Below are 13,168 nucleotides of genomic sequence, written 5' to 3'. Positions count from 1 at the left end.
TCGCCCACGTCCGGATCGGGGTTTCCGACATCCGTGTACAAAACGAGCTTTTGAGCGCGGGCTCGTTACCGACTCGCAAGCACGTAAAGGAACCGTGAGGCGAAACGCCACTGTCGCCTCGCGGCGGCGGCGGCAACTCATTAACTCGGGCGGGCGCCGCGCATTTCTGATTGACCGATTGATTGACGAAGACGAAAAGCAAACAACCTTTCCCGTCTTCTCCCTCCCCCGCTCTCACATGCAGGCTCCTTTTTTTCCTCCCTCTCTTGCTTTACCTCCCGCACTCCCTCTCTCTCTCCCTGTCTTTCTCGCTCTCTCCCTCTCTCTCTCAGATTGCCTCGGCATCTCCGAGCCCGTGGCCGCGGGCGGCGTCGACGCTGTGTTTTCCCCTCGCAGTGCGGAGCGGAGCCGGCCGTGAGACGCGAACGGGGGATGGAGTAGCAGCGGGGATGGCGTAGCGTGTCCGGTGGCCGCATTCTGACATGTACGAGGAGGAGGCGCTCTGCCGTGGGTTTTTTTTTTCTTCTTTTTTTTCGTCCTTTAAGCACCTCCCACCCTTCTGAACGCTCGCTCGCCGGTTCCGCAGTTGCTGAGGGGACGGCAGGAATGACCCGGGTGAGCAGGAGACGCCGGGAGACGCGCCAGACCGGGCTGCCGGCCGGGACGACCGTCTGATCCCCCGTCCCTCCCGTTCAGCCGCCCGACGGCCACGGAGACGACCTCGGAGCTTCCGCGCAGATGCGCGCACATGTGGGAGAGCATGACCGTGTGGCCCCGGCATCTTAATTAACCACAGCCGTGGTGGGAAGGACTGCCGCTGCCGCCGCCGCCGCCGCCGCCGCCGCTCTCGCACACACAAAAAATACCAACCCAGGTAAGAGGCAGCGAGCCGGAGCCGCACGGATGTATTTCCGCGGATGTCGATCCGCACGCATGCGTCGTCATTAATTCATCTGTTGCGTGCGCGCGCGCCGTCGTGCTGCATGGTCATCGATGAGCGAGGTGAACGGGTGTGTGGATGAGTGCCGCCGCGGCGGCGTGGTAACGGACTACGTCTCCCGGAGGACGCGGTCCGATCTCCGTCACACGTCTGGGGAACGTCGGCGAGGAAATGAGGAGACGAAGGGAAAAATAGAGCTTCGACGTCCGTGACGTTTCCCGTCAATCCCGTCCCGTGGGCTTCGTCCGTTATGAAAGGTGACCGTTTGGCCGTTTCGTCCGTGCGTCATTTGTGACTCGTGCATGTTTGGAGTTTTTCGGTCCGTGTCCGGAGGACGCACGGCGGCGAGGATGCGAGCGTTTGAAAAAATTCCGACGGAGAAGTCTTTACGCCGCTGATAATAGAGAACGGTGAAAAGGACTCGGACTAGAATTACTAACGGGAACGAATCGACACGGTCGGGATGTAAGACCGCCGTGGAAACTTTGGAGCGTCCGCACACCGAAGAAACAAAGGCTCGAACAGAAGGTCTCGCTCTCCCGACATCCTCCCGGAATCATTACGTAACAGAAATTGGTTCCGGCGCGTCGGCTTTTCTGCAGATGTCAGTGACGGAGCGGCGGCGGCGGCGGCCCCAAAGTGCATTTCAGAGATTGGCCCGGGCTGGGTGTGCTTATTCAGTGGCGCCTATGGCTGAGAGAGATGAGCTGTCCGGTGCTGTCGCAGGGAGCATACATCACCGGGCGCAGGGCTTCGCTCCACAGAAGGAGGGCCGTTACTTCCACGCCGCCACCGATCTCATCGTGCGGACGAGCACGTTATGGAGCCGCGTGTAGACGGAGGAGCGGTCGGAAATGGGCGGACCGAAGAGCAAAGCAAGACTTTCGATAGCCTGATTTATCCCGGCGGCGATGCGTCCGTCGCGCCAAAAAACATCGACACGTCCCATTACGAATTGCGCTTCGCGGTGGCCGCCGCTTGATTTACGGCTCGATTTTAAAGGCCGTATTGCAACATCTGTCCGGAGAGCCCGGCGGTGAGGGTCACTGCTCGGTGGGACGGACGCTCCGGGCTGATTAGATCTGGGCTTCGGTTGCATTTTCAGGAATCCCGCGGCCGTGTTGATTGTAGACATTCCTCGATGCGGGTGCACAAATACGACCGGACTCCAGGGGAAGTTACTTGGTCTTTTCCCTTCGCGTGTATCGCCGCTCTACAAACGCGCTAATGCCATGTTAGGGTCTGGGATGCCATCCCCGGCACACTCACAGCCCCCGCAAGCCGTCCTGTACGTTGCACCGACGCACACGGCCGTGGTTTTACCTCGACTGACGATTTCGCTTAGTCACCGAAGAGGCAGAGCCGCCCCAAGGTTGTAGAGACGGAGCGCGTCGCATCAGCGTACGCTTCGGCTTCCGCACCGAACAAAAACATCGTTGAAATCCAATTCCGAGTCCCGTCAGAATGACGTCGGACGGTTTTCCGGAGCGAATCGCTGAGAAATGACAAGGCGTGCCTTTTCGAGAGCTCATTACACGATCGTCTCCTTCAAATCGAAATGCCTTTTCGATTCAAAGGCGCCTTTTGGCGCCGAGGACCGCCGACGCGGGGTCCGTCAAAACGTCACGCCCCGCGGTTTGAGGCTCCCGCTACAAGGGCGTCGCCCATCTGGCGTCGGCGACGATAACGTCGGCCGTGTTGCGTTTCGTGAGGGCGGACCGGCCCGTGACGACCTCTGTGAAATCATACGCAAAGAGTCGGCGTTGTGTTTCCGCAGTGCATTTGATGGGGCGTACCGCCGTCCCCACACACACACACACACACACACACACTCGTGTCAGGCGCCGCCGCCAAGATCATGTTTATAATCACAGCAATCAACAATCTCGTCGGCTCGGACGCCAACGATTGTTGCTGGAATGCACATCGAGCAGCTCCGGCAGAACTCGTGTCGGGAGGATGTTTTCCTCCCCTTGTTGTAGAAAACTCTGTAAAGCCTCGCACGCGTCGCTCCCGCAAAGGAGACCATCTGCTCGACGAAACCAAGCCCGCTCTTCCCCTATTATCGCGTTTCCTCGAAGGTATCGATACTTTCGCCGCTTTTCCGTCGCTTTCAGCCGAAGCGTTTATTGTTTTCACTTTATCGAGTGATCGTTGTCGATAAGTACGATAGCCCGCGTCTTCCAAACGGCGGGCCTTTGATCGGAGGCTTCGTCTTCCCTCTCGGTGCATCCGGGACCGAAACTAAGAAACTCCGCTTTGCAATCCAGGATCATATAAATGTTTTAAAATCCCTCCGCGAGCGACATATAGACGTTTTCCGCGTCTAATTGCAAAATCTTGGCGCCTTCGGCTTGTTAATGAAGGAGCATTGATTCAAACACAGAGAACGTTATCCTTCGGCTGTAAACGGGCCCTGGAAGGGGACAATTGACTGTCTGGCATTTAGCTTCAGTAACCGCCTCCGCCGCTGCACCGTGCAGGCAGAACATCAGCTGATATGCAAGTCTCTCTATCCACATCATCTGCGCTGGTAAAAAAAGTTAGATTTTATGATGCTACTTGCTCAAACTGAACGCGGCGCGGGAGCTGCGAGGGTCCGGGATGCACGCTCAGGTAAATAAAGAGGAAGTTGGCGGCGGCGGCGGCGAAGCCTCGCTCTCATTCCGCAAGAGTTGCGGTTCGGCGGGCGGCGGCGCCGCAGCGGTGTTTGTCTTTGCGCGTCCTTTGGTCTTTCTCTTCTGGGATCCTTCCCCAGACGGGCTACGTCGGCCTTCATCGTAGCCGTCGCGCTCTCAAACCCGTTCTGAGCTAACATACGGGGGTTTGAGGATCCGGGAAAGAATCGGCTCGCAACTGACAAGATGAGACAAGATGCTCCGTGGACGTGCCCGCCGGGTCGCGTTCGGAAATGGCTCGACAGAAGCGGCGATGCTCTTGCGGTGCAGCCCGTCTCACTCTGTCTCCGAATAAGGCCTGTCCATGCCGGTCATCCGGAACTCTGAGATGTTTCCCGGCTCAGACAGAGGTTCATTCGATCAGATGTCGTGGCCTCCGGCGTGGGGTTACTCGGCGCACGCCGCTGCACGGGGAGAGGGTCAACGGGACGCACCTTCTTGCTTCTCTATTTAAGGCCAAACACGGAATTGGTCAATAACGTCCTTTTGGGGTTTTTTTCTCGCTGGAATTTAGCCGTTTTCTTTTGTCTTCAGCGCGTTCAAATCAACCTCCCCGACTCCTCTCCTCCTCGTATTTTGGTTATGAATCACGGTTTAATGCTTATATAACACGTGGCGTTTGGGAACCTACGGCCGCGTTGATTCTTGCGCCCTCCGCTGCTCCTCGCCGGCCCGCCGATGCGCTCCGGCCGCTCAGTATTCAGAGCTGCCGAGCCGGAGAGTGAGTCACTGTGGATTCTTTGACCGTTTACAGGATGTGTCATGTTTTGCAGATACAATGAGGACAACACGATCGCCTCGTGGCAAATTTCAATCTGCTTTAAGTAACATTAAACTGGTTGAAATGAAAACAACTCGCGATGTTGTATAAAAGATCGTTATTATCGTTATCACTATTTGTTCATTATCTACACGATGGCCCGCAGCCGATCCCGGACGCGATTGGGCGAGAGCGGGCTTCACCCCGGCCAATCGCAGGGCCACATGCAGAGATGTGCGACCGGTCACACACTCATTCCCTCAAACGCTCGCTGTCACTCGCACGTCACGCAGACGTACGAGCGTCGCCCCTTTCATTCCTGCGTCTTTTAGACCTACGAACATTCGGCCTCTCCTTCACACATCCGGGAGGTGTGCGATCTCCTGCGTGAACCTCCACGCGCCGAGGACACCATGCAGACATGCAGAGGACAGGGAAACTCCGCCCACAAAGGCCCCCAGAATGCAAGCGGGGACCTTCTTTCTGTCAGGCGGAAGCACAAACTCCTGCACCAGCAGCGTTTTGCTGCTGCTGCTGCTGATCTTCCAGTCTGGGACTGTTTGTCCAGGCTTGTCCTCTCCATCCTGTCTCTGGTGCACAGAGTTGATAATAGTTTGTTCCAAGTCGGTTGAAAAGGAGGCTGAAATTGTGCCGTAACTCACACTTTTGAAAACACCTTTTGGGGAAATTCATCTCTCTGAGAACTTAGTTTGGTTTGTTTTCGCTATATTATTCTTTTCATCACCCTAAACTGCAAAGCTTGCAGGTCTGCTCTGCTCTGCATGCAGACCGCACCCTCACACACCCTCACACACCCTCATACACCCTCACACACCCTCACACACCCTCACACACCCTCACCCTCACACACCCTCACACACCCTCACACCCTCACATCACCCTCACACACCCTCACACACCCTCACCCACCCTCACACACCCTCACACACCCTCACACAACCTCACACCACCCTCACACACCGTCACACAACCTCACCACCCTGACACACCCTCACATCACCCTCACACAACCTCACACACCCTCATACCACCCTCACACACCCTCACACCCTCAAATCACCATCACACACCCTCACACACCCTCAAACACCCTCACCCTCACACACCCTCACACACCCTCACACCCTCACATCACCCTCACACACCCTCGCCCACCCTCACCCACCCTCACACACCCTCGCCCACCACCTGCACTAAGAGGAGTCTTAATGTTATTCAGTGCTTCCATTTTCTTATTTTGCTGGGATTTTTCATGCTCTGCCTTTGCTTTAGTTCAGTTTGTTTGCCACGATTATCGCTCCACTTTTCTTTTCGCTTTTCATTCCCAGAGAAGAGAAGGTTACATTTAGAGGTCAATGCGACAAATGCCTCAAAAAGTTTCAACAAAGCGGTAAGGTTCATAAAAGCGCGCCATAAAAACAGTCTCTTGATAAAACGTAGAGTTTGCACGGATGTGCGACGTTGGCGGAGGTCGTCGAGACGCGAGGCAGAAACACGGATTACTTCAGCCTTGCAAACACATTACACCGACCGTTAAGCAGGAACCTCGGAGGGCCAAGTGAATGCACAACCTCAAACGCGCCGCCTCCCCCGCCGGGCTCGCGCTTCAAATCCAAGCGCCGATCGCTATCTTCAGTCTTATTAAGCGGAAGGATTTCGATCCGGCGTCTAAAGCGTCGCGTCATCCGGGACGAAATGTGCGGATAAGAAAAGAGAAAGGACGAGGTCAGACTTTGCAACAAACAAAATGCTTCAGAAAAGCATCCGCAGTTAATGAAGTGTCGCATAAGTGCTTGTGATTGACGATAGCGCACGTGAAAAGGCAGGCCGACTCTCTGACGAAGACAAACGTTTCGTCGACGTCCAGGCTTTTTCGGAAACAACGGCTAGAAGACGGAGCCCTTCCAGCCATGCGGCTTCATATTTCTAATCCCTGATTTATAAGGATTGAATTCATCTTCGCCAGACCGCGGTGTTCTGCTCTGCGTGAGAGACGCCGATCGCCGCCGACCACGTGAACGCCATCGCAGAATTCTTTGTTCCCGTTTCCTGTCCGTAACCTTTAAAAGGTTACGCTACCTTCATCGCTAAGCTGTCACTGTGAGGGACCTCGGCGGTTTACGACGCCGTCGCCCTGTTGAAACCCAAGGCAGGAACTTAACGGCAGCCTCCTTTGGCAAAGCTATTTATTTTCAAACCCGCCCGTTTTCACCGCAAAAATATTCTGCCACTGAATGTATTTGCTGCTGTGTCTCGAGCCGCTCCACGGCCGCTTGAACGCAATTTTTCCTTTTTTGGCCCGACGCGGCCGTTTCCGTTCTGTCGGACGATCCCCGGCCGCCATCGAGCCCCACAACCTCACGTGCACGCTCCCGACGGCCGATGAGACTTAAAACAGGTGTTCACCGTGCAAAACGGAAACAAAAATCCAATGTAGTTTCCATGGAGACCATCATCCCGAGCAAGATTTATCAAAACCGGCAGACGGAGAGCCGTCCTCCGAGTCGCCGCGAGTTCTACGGAAAACGGTCCGAGAGATAAAACCGGGACCGGCTGGGCGAAACGTCTCACTCGCCGGCGCTCGGCTGCTCTCGCGGTCTCGCGGTCGCCCGTGACAACCGGCTGTTTCAGCCCGCTGCGTCTGAGAAGCAAAGCGACCGAGCTTGAAGTGAGATCTCCGCCGGAGGCAAAAAAAAAAAAAATCGAATTTGGAAAAAAAATAAAAAAGGAAATACAGTAATAAGATGCCGATGTTACCGGGGCGAGAAATATCGGAGTAACGAGATGAATATGAATGAATCTTTCTCCGGAAACCGCGCGTGCCCTTTACTTTCACAAATTCCCAGATGTAACGGGCAAAGCGGCTTTCCAACCGGGACAAATTACAGGACGGCAGAAGGAGAGAGAGCTCATTCCCGGTCCAACGACAAATAAAGATTTATGAACGGGGCGTCCGTACGATCCTCACGTCATTTAAAAGTCGGGCTCCGGATGTGTGCCCTTCGGAAAAATACCGGACGCAACGGCGCAAACCTTGCCGCTCGGCTCAACTTTATTTGCTTTGTTTTGTTTCAAACGGTGCAAACATAGTGTAGCTGCGGGCCGTCGCATCATTTCCTCTGCCGGAGCGGGAGTACGTTTTCACCGCTGTCTGTTTGTTCCATCTCGCAAAAAGCAAAACATAATATCTAAACAAATGGGTAAAGAGCTCGAGTCTGCGTGCGATTTCTGGGCATCGCGCGTCCACATACGTCCGCCGATGAACGAATCCGTCGAGATCGTTGTGACCGATAAAGAGTCGACGCTTCGGCACGTTTTCTCCAAGAACGCGTTCCGTCGTCGACGATCTTGACGGCGTTTCCGTCTAAAAAGCGTGATGGCAACTTATATCACCTGAAATGTTTGGAGAGGGTCGGCGGCGCCCACAGGGAGCGCGATGATGCACCGCTCTAAAATAAACCTCTGTTTATCTTCACCGTCACGGTGTTCACCCTTCACCGGAAATGTTCTGCCAGAAAAGGCCCTTCCAGACAGGAACATAAAAACAGGACTGTATTCAATTGAAGTTACTTCCAGACATTTTTGAGGTTTAAAAAAATACTCACCTCTCCGTGCGCCGGCATTATTACAATCAAAACGGGGCGACTCGCGGCCGTAAATAACCGGAGGAAGGGTCGAATCGCCCGATTTAATCTCGAGGTATCCCGGCGCCGACCCTGTCGCGGCTCTAAAACGAGGCCTTGTGACACGCCGACGTTCCCGGCGGACGCCGACACGGATCCGACGAAAGCGTCCGTCTCCTCCTTGACGCCGGCCGAAGCCCTTCGCATCCGCCTCCGGGTGAATGTCCTTCTCGCGCGCCTCGCTTTCGCTGTATTGATTTTACCCGTAGCGGTCCGTCCGACGCACCTCTGCCTTTTATCGTACCTCATGCGGTCAGAAACCCAAGGCTGCTCTACACAGTAGACACTTCCGCCGCGAGTGAACACGGCGTCCCCTCGGTTGACACGTTCCCATCACGGCCGGAGGCGTTGCGGAGGTAAAGTCATTAACCAGCACGTGAAGCGCACGGTCGGTCCCGGACATTCATCATTGCCGACGCACAACCTTGCGTGTTGCCGGCGTCAGAGGCGGCGATTACTATTCTGGGACTCCTCTCGGAGCGCCGGCTCGTGAAATCCATCGGCGAGCTTGGAAACGAACGCGTGGAAAACGCGAAAACCACGCACGCTATCGGCGCGCCGTTTCTCTCGGAATAATTGAATCGCCCAAAAAATAAATATGTTTATTTTCCTGGAATTCAATTTCCCCGCCATTAGAATCTTCCGGACTCTCGGGACGAGCGCTCGCGTCGAGATGTTACTTTAATGTCCCCCGTCGGCCGGGCCCGGCGTCACCGAAATCCCTGCTCCACCCCGGGTGGAGGTAATAATGTGGAGATTTTCAAGCCATTAACCCCATTAATGCATTTATAAAGACTCGGCGCTCCCTTTGAAGTTCACACCGTATGAAAGGGAGGCCTTTTCCAAAGGCAACAATTACATTTATAGATGAAGTGCCACGTAGTTTCTCCGGCGGTGCCTTTATCATCAGCGCTTTTGCCTCGCTCGTCGAAAAACAATACGAGAAGACGAAAAAAAAAAAACACTTTCCGGTGAGACGCGACGCGCCGAGGCAAAACATCATCATTTGAACCCGACTGAAATCAGAGGAACCTTTTCTCGGGTAAACAGAGACGGCGGGTGAGCGAGATCCAGGTTCTGCAGGGGAGAGTCTCCTAAAAGTACATGAGACGATACGTTCGGGATGAAAAGAAGGAAGCTCGGCGTATAAATAGCTTTCCGACGTCGACGTAGACGGGTTTTAAAACGCCTTCGTGAAATATTTATACTGATAGGAATTAATTGCGATTATTACCGGGTCAGAAACCGTCCGGGCCACCGCCTCGCCGTCGCAACCGCCGATGCCAGACGGATTTTTTTTCAACCCGCCGTGCGCCTTCTTTTTTTTTCTCTCTCTGGTTTCAAGCCTTTGAATTAAAGGAAATCTCCGTTCCAAAGATGAAACCGACGCTGTAGATGTTATGTCATCAGAACCAGGATACGCAGAGGAGTTTTGTGTGTGTGTGTGTGTGTGTGTGTGTTTTCTGCTCAACTCTAACTGCTAGTGACACTGAAAGTGTTTGGTGTGCGACGATATGACAGCTCAGACTTTATGCCGAAAGCCACAAAATCGTGTCTGCAACAGTTCCGGGGTCCCCGGGCGGCGAGACGTGCGACACTCGCGCCAGCCTCGCCCAAACCCAGAGCAGCTCTGGGGCGAGGGAAATACCTCCGCGGCGGGATATCACGCTGGAGGCGACGGTAGCGACGCGCCAAAATCTGCATTATGATAACAGCGCGATCGAGCGTCTTAGCAAAATCCACAGAAACACACAATGCGAAACTAAGAAACTAGCAATGTGACAACGGCGGGCCTGGAAGTGTTCGGACCTCCTTTCCTTTGGAAAAACACCGCCTTAAAGCAAACATTTGAAGACAAAACGTGTTAAATGGCATTTTAGTTTCGCCTCCGCCGACCGCTGTTTGGTTCCTTCCAATCTGAAATTGCAATGAGGGCAATTTCAGATCCGCAGACGGAGTCAATAACACCACGGCTTTGGATTATTAATGGGAAGATCCTGGCTCGGAGCCACGCTGCCACCACAAGATGGCCGTGAGCGTCGCTGCGCCACTTCCACGAGCTTTTTTTTTTTCGATTTTGAACTAGTAAGAGCTAAATGTGGGGGTCAAATGAATCTGTTTGTAGAAATGTAAGCACAGTTTGGCACAGATAAAACCCCGATGACCTGGCCGCTGACACGAAGGAAGGGCTCAGCAGCACGCCTATCAAGCCCGATGATAATTACGGCACCGGTTACCGGCCAACAGACTGCAGACGGCTTCGGGGTTTCTTTTTCTCTTGCTTGGCTTTCTAAATGAACCACCAAAAAGCCAAGTATCGCGTGACAAACAAAACCGTCCGCTTGAGTCTCGGATTGAGTCCGGCCGCAAACCGCATCTTCTTGTTTGATTGTGTGTGTGTAGAAACAGTAAAATGCAGAGAGAAAAAAAAACATAACCTTTGGGAATAATCCGATTACTTTCCTCCCATGTAGCCAGCACACGTTAGATGCGCAGTAGGTTATGTATTGTGACGCAGGGCAGACAAGAGGGGGTTTTTTTTTCTGCTACTTGGACAACACCGACGACACAATTCCCTCGCAGATTAGGAGTTTTTTTTTAGAATTCGCGTCGCCGGAATCTTCTGTCAACACGACACATCTCTGCACAAACAGGAGCTTCAGCCCGAGCAAAGCGGGATGATTTGTGACTGAGCCGGAATATGACACTCTGCCTTTTAATCTGACTGATTGCTTATGCCGGTGACGCCGCTTTAGAAATCTGCACCGACAGGGTTTTATGTTAATTCACTCGCCGTTTTTTGACCGAGAGCGCCGACGCAGCGAGCCCTGCGTGAGTGTGTGTGTGTGTGTGTGTGTGTGTGTGTGTGTGTGTTTGCGTATGCCGGCGTATGTGCCGGTGTGCCATCATGCGTGTCAATGTGCAGCTTACAAACCTTTGTCAGAATATGCAAGATTCCATCGAACCACACCCACACACACACACACACACACGCACACACACACACACACACACAGGGATGTCAATGGCTGTAGACTCTTTTAGGAAAATAGAGAAAGGTCCTCTTTGTCCATCACCCTGCAACCCCTCCACCTCCACATCTCTTCTGTCGGCCGGTGAAATCATTCAGTGCGATCTGCTGATCGGTAATCAATACCCATACGTTCAGTCCTTTCAATGTCTGATTTTCTTTTTTGGACACGCTATCTGGTGTGCAATGTCCCCTTGTGTCCCGCCCAATCGCGCCACGGAAACACGCCAACGACAGCGGTTGAAAGCGTTTAACGTCATTTAGTTTTACGCAGCGCCGTCCTCATCTGGTGTATCTGATAGTGGAGGGAAATTCCTGAAAAGAAACGAACGACGCAACGATGCAACGGTCCAACGATAACATTTAAGGATCAACATCGTGTTCTGTCAACCGCTAAATTCGGCTAATCGCTGGATGTTCCCAGTCCTTCTGCAAACTGTTAAATATTATAAAGGCTTGTGTTCCAGGAGACGAGATTCGAGAGTTTGATGTTTTATGAAATGATTTGTTTTGATAGAAACACTTTCGCGAAACACTCTAAAACGGCAGATAAGGAGGAGGACGTGAACCAAGTCTCCCTTCCCCTTATCGGTGGAATCCGAGTAGCTTGTGAAGGAAACGGCGAGCATCATGAGGACATTCCCGCTGAAATTTGATAAAATAGGATGATTGGGAATGAAAGGATGACCTTATAGTCACATGTAGTCTGAGCGAATGTGCTTCTTCAAGACGGGCACCGACGTATTCTTGACTGTTTCAATACCTATTAGATGTTTGACCGCATTCCTCTCTGCAACAGTGCTGAACAAAAGTAACACGGAAAAAAGGATCCTGCACAAAATAAAGGCTAAAAAGAATGAAATAAGGATGCGCAGGAGTCCATGATGAGTCTGAAAATACCTTCCAAAGTTACGTTTACAAGAGAAAGAAGCATTTTTTCTTTCCACCGCAACTCGGGATTCCCTTGACCTCCGAGGAGGAGGACTTTCTGTTTTTTTCTTCTCTCGATGTTTGCCGACGGCGCCGCCGCTCGCGACGTCCCGCCAAACATCGACGGACGCGGATCATCTCAACAAAGCTGGCGGCGCAGCGGTTAGCGCTTCGGCCGCACGGCTTCCGGTTTCATCCTGCGGTCCAAGAACACGCGAATAGAAGATGGGCGGAGGATGTCGGCTGGAATACAGGTCAATCCTGAGTGGAACAGAACGGTCGTTGTGTATTGAATGAGACTTCACCACATCCTGCCTTCAGTCAAACGATATCCAAGAGCGCCGGTCTGCGCGTCATGCGCGAGTGTGTTTCTGCACCCGTCGATACTTGGATCGTTACCGCATTGTGGACAAATGTTCGATGGTAGCGTAATCAGCCAGCGGCCTGTCGACCCCAGATGCTTGGAGGGTGACGCTGTTCGTCTTTAACCCCGAGAGGCGGCCGGCTCGGAACCGAACGGCGGATTCCTCCGGCGCCGCCGAGCCGCAGTGTTGTTGAGCGAGACGCCGAACCCCGAGCCGCTCCCCGGGCGCCGCTCATCGGGCTGAACGCAGCCGTCCAGTTTCACCGCGGCTAAGCTGGATGTACGGCTTCTAATCCTCCATCGACCCTCCGCTCTGCACACCGACTGTCTTCATTTGATTTTCCCGGAAGCCTCCGGCCCGGAAGGTCCGACCTCGGCGTCCTTCGCCGTCCCCCCTCCGTACGTGTCCAAACCACCTCAGTCCGCTCGCCGGCTCCAACCTGCTGTACGTTTCGCCGGATGTGACCGGATGAGCGGCTTCACCTAAATGCCGCGGTTTTACATCCGAAGACACGACGTACGAAGAACATTCCGCGTCCCCTTTTCGGCATTCTGTCCTCGCCCGCGGAGTTAAAACCACAGCGGCGTAAGCAGAGAGCCGGAGGAACCCGGGCTGAATTTTAAGGTCTCCCTTTGCCGTCTCCCTGCATGTCATTCGCTTTACGTCTCCCGGTTTGAGACTCAGACAGTTATTATTCATCTCCTCCTGAAATTTCACAGAATGTGACGCAGCGGCTCGTGGAGCCGAAGGAGCTGGAGGA

The 13,168-nt window shown here is 53.6% G+C and overlaps 1 protein-coding gene across 4 annotated transcripts in view; it reads left to right on the top strand.

Moving 5' to 3' along the window:
* Positions 1-295: 295 nt before the first annotated feature.
* The window catches only part of frmpd3 (FERM and PDZ domain containing 3), a 71,409-nt gene continuing 58,536 nt past the window's right edge, over positions 296-13,168 (top strand). For 2 of the 4 annotated variants that reach the window (XM_086158349.1, XM_086158351.1), the window contains exon 1: positions 296-874. The gene's annotated coding sequence lies outside the window, so the exon portion shown is untranslated. Of the gene's footprint in view, positions 875-1,164; positions 1,198-13,168 lie in introns of those variants that run through there. The other 2 variants (XM_086158347.1, XM_086158348.1) reach the window with 2 other exon arrangements.

This window comes from Fistularia commersonii, chromosome 13, assembly GCF_037954325.1.
Source record: "Fistularia commersonii isolate RoL2024-O1a breed Wild chromosome 13, RoL_Fcom_v1.0, whole genome shotgun sequence".
Lineage (NCBI taxonomy): Eukaryota > Metazoa > Chordata > Actinopteri > Syngnathiformes > Fistulariidae > Fistularia > Fistularia commersonii.
Note: the sequence above shows the minus strand (reverse complement) of the source record. Positions and strands in the feature narration are given on the sequence as shown.